The 4,034-nt window shown below is 42.8% G+C and overlaps 1 long non-coding RNA gene across 1 annotated transcript in view; it reads left to right on the top strand.

Annotated features, from left to right (window-relative positions):
* Positions 1-4,034, top strand: part of LOC109306332 — a 17,134-nt gene that overhangs the window by 1,523 nt on the left and 11,577 nt on the right. The window contains exon 2 of the long non-coding RNA XR_002099945.1: positions 4,024-4,032. This is a non-coding gene — a long non-coding RNA (uncharacterized LOC109306332). The remainder of the gene's footprint in view (positions 1-4,023; positions 4,033-4,034) is intronic.

Genomic DNA, 4,034 nt, shown 5'->3' with positions numbered 1-4,034 from the left:
GCATGGATCCTCCTCTCCCTCCTCAGCCCATAGCCCGAGACTGGGAGGATCGACGAAAACACCACCTGAGCTCCCAGACCCCTAATCCCCACTCCCCAGAAGACCTGAAAGTGGACCAGAAGTACTTCTGGTCCACTTCAGGGTTCAGCTCTGAGCATGTGGAGGGCCTCCTGCACTCCTGTGGGACTTTCCATCCACCCCAGCATTGCAGCAATCACAAGCTGCATCTGCTACCTTGAGGTACATAGAAAAAATGCTTAAAGCTGTGCCTGTCTCTGAATCTCTGATTCTCTGAATCAGCATTGAACCTTCAGATTCGAATTCGGCCGAATCGAATCAGGATAGTAATTCGAATCAACGAATCGAATCACTGTCCCTGATTCAGGCTGAATCTGAATCGAATATGGCCTGCTTTGCACACTCCTAATAGATATAGCTTGGTCAAATGGTGACCAAGGAAAATATATGATAAATATGTATAATCTTTGCCAGAGATGAGGTGGAACTGTGCTTGATGATCCAAATGGATATTATTGAGGGTGAGTTTGAAGAACAGGCAGGGTGATAGAACTCCTGGGGCATAATTATCTTAGATGCTGTGGCCAGAATCCTGAATCATCTTCAAGTCCACGTAACAGTTATCCAGCCATATATGCACAGTTTGTGATCCTGCTCAGTGTTCATCTACATGGTTACTGAGCATTATGCCTGAAATTGTGCCATAGAATAATGAGGAGAAGGGCTCTCAAGTCATTTAGCCCAATAGCTGAGCAGTTGGGCACTTGCCAAGGAAACAGGAGACCCAGATTCTAGATCTCTCTCATCCAGCCTTCCCAGCACAGTGATTTAATCAGTGGGTCAGAGCTTATGGTATGTAAGGTGCTCCCACACCTGGTCTACATTCACATGTATGAACATAGACTGGGAGTAGTGGATGCCGCTGTTCACCAGGACTGCAACCACAAGGGAAATCAGTGTAAGTAACTTGGGGTTGGGAGAGAGGTGGGAATGACAGGGGGGCTATCATGTCCACAGGGGGCTAGCGGGTCTGCAGCGGGTTGTTGAATCGGGGAGGGAGAAGTTGCCTTGTCAGGGTGCTAAAAGATAGTCCGGTTAGGGTTGGGGGGTGGGGGTGGGCATTAAGAATAGTGCAGCCGGGGCTTGGGTGAATGGCTGGGCTTTTCTAGCTCCAGAAATGTTCTATGAACATGTACAGGCATTTGGGAAATCAGGTTAACTCAATCTTGATCTAAGTTCATCTGTCCATAGGAACAAACTTAATAGGGTGCATCACCTTTTGGGCAATTTGAATCCTCTTTATGCCTGTATGATTAGGTATTTAAATTGATCTAACCTTGGCTAGATTGATCTAAATGCAACACCTGTATGTGCCATTACATATTATCTAGGTCTCTATCTTGGGAACAAGGTCCCAGGCTGGAACCCAGGGCTTTTCACTTCTAGTGTGGGCTACCTAGCTGAACCACACATCCTATGGAGTATTTGTTTCCTCCTGGCCTGATATATTTCCCTTTCTTAGCTGCCAAGGAGGACTGGAGAGAAATTGGAATATGTATAACTATGGATATATCTAAATAGCAGTTTTGTGGATTTCACAGAAGCTGTGAAATCCAGGATTGCCCATGAAATCCAGGGTTGACCATGAAATCTGCAAAAACAAAAACCCTTCATAAAAATAAGGTTTTATTAAGTCTTCCCTTCCTGGGTGGGCCAGCAGTCAAGATAACAGCTGCCCCCTTGTCTCTTCTCTCCTTCGGGGCCTCTGTGCCAAGCAGTGCTGAAGGGTGGGACCTCTCCGCCAATCAATGCTGAGGGGTGGGGCCACAGTGAAATGGCCATGAAATGGGCTCTTCATGCTGGGACAACACCGTGAAAATGGCTTTGTCTCATCACAAGTTAAGTAGGTCCCTATGTATTATAATCTCTGGTGATTAGAGCACTAGGCAGGAAGTCAGAGAGACCCAAGTTCAAACTCCATCAGGGTAAGGGTGGGGAACCTAAAACCTGGGTCTCTCCCTTTCTGGGCTGATGCCTTAACTACTCAGCTATTCAGAGCAGACGTCAGAAAGAGAGCCTTTTGTCTCATGTGTTTTGGTAGGTACAAGTTTGGGACTTGTATTCAGCCGTGTGTGTGGATCTATGTACCTTCTCAGCCAGCATGCTGCTAACTGTACATGCTCAGTAGCCATACGTGCAATTACACACATACACACCTACCTGGAGCAGGTTTACAAGCTGTGCATAAATTCCAAAATGGCAGTTAAATGGCAGGGGAACTGTCATTGGGGCAAGTAAAGCAAAATAGGATTCTGTCCTGTGAACTAAAACTCCCAGTCAGTGAGTTTAGTCTCAGATGTACTTGTTTCCCTTCCCATATATGACCTGCATCAAATAACTCAAGTTATTTGGTTAACTGTCTCTGATTCGTATACAACAGCATTTACCTGTTACATGGGGATATTATGAAACCCAATTAATTAACACTTATGCAACAACTTCCAACTGAAGTGCTTTACAAGTTCTAAGTATTATATAATGGGATGAAATTAAGGTCAAAGAGGAGTGATTATTAGGAAAAAATTCCAACAATGAAATCTATTACATTGTGGAATCATGTCCTAGGGGAGGTAATGGAAGATTCATTGCCTGTGTCAATTAAATTTGCGTTGGACACAGCACCAGCAAATGTAATTTACGGAACAATTTTGCATTAGGAAAGGTATAGGTTAGATGACCTAATTTTTATTATTCTATTTGCCATGATAGCTAAGACCACAAGCTTGTGAACTCATATAATATTTACATAATTTCTCATGTGTTTTTTTCATGCGCTTAAGGACTTTATGAACAGTGCTGTGGCCTGTGCTCATTTGATGAAATACTTTAATGTATTAAGTACTGGAGATCATTAGCATTCCTGAGGCTATCTGGCAAGCTTTGTTTATGCAGTGTGGAAATGGGGAATATTTCTTTCAGCCTTTATGAAATATTGGCAGTGTCAGCTCTTATAACCATCAGCCTACCAATTATTTGACAAAATGTGCTGATTATTGAAGTTGCAGTGCAATATGTATTGGTGCCAGAATATTATTAGCATGTAGTCTTTACTGCCAGTGGACAGATATCACGTCCGGGGTCCTATGGTAGTTACTCAATTCTTTCTATATCCAAGATCCCTGCAGTTTAAGACCAGTCTAATTCTGTTGACTTAAGATGTTCTTACTGACTAGATGACTATCAGCACTGGTACCTTCTTCTCCTGACCTGAATAGGTCCTTGTCATTTAACTGATACCATAGGTTTCTCAAATGAATTCTGGTGCCAGATTTATAATTGCTAGGATTAGAGAGGTAGATATCCTCCTTTTCCCAGCCTGGCCCCTGATTCCTAGGAGATATTCATGTGGTGATTGTTCAGGGTTTCTGTTGCTGTAAAAGACTAAGCTCTGTGTAGCAGAATTTTACAGATACTTCTAAGTGCTGTACACTGAGGGGGACCATATTACAAACACAAGGCACCCCAATGGGACATACAGTTACCCACTTCCAGGAATCCAAAAATACCACAAAGCTATAAATGCTACAAAAAAAAGTTAGAATAGGCCATCTGTGTCATTTGAGTCTCAGTTGCTTTAAAAATGCCCACTTTGGGTGGGCTTTTTAAAGGGCTTTTCATTTAAAAACTGAAATAACCATTTTAGAAGATGCAGAACACCAGAAAGGAAAACACACATTTGGATCATATACATGGTCCTTAGCATTCAATGGGTTGATGTGTTTCACAGTTTCAGAAATATTAAAAATAAAATCAAAGCCAAATGTAAACAAGCAAGCTGATAATTGTTAGTTTTGAAGTCCCTTGTCAACATTTCAGAGGGGAGAACTTGAGGGGAGAAACATAAATGTTTTTTCAAGAGACTTCCTGGTTCTATTATTATAGTTAGTAGGGTCGGAAGGGACCTGAGCAGATCATCAAGTCCGATCCCCTGCCATGGCAGGAAAGAGTACTGGGGT

This window comes from Crocodylus porosus, unplaced genomic scaffold (genome assembly GCF_001723895.1).
Source record: "Crocodylus porosus isolate Cpor-Errol unplaced genomic scaffold, CroPor_comp1, whole genome shotgun sequence".
NCBI classification, from domain to species: Eukaryota; Metazoa; Chordata; order Crocodylia; family Crocodylidae; genus Crocodylus; species Crocodylus porosus.
The sequence above is the reverse complement of the archived record's forward strand: the minus strand, read 5'-3'. Positions and strand labels throughout refer to the sequence as shown.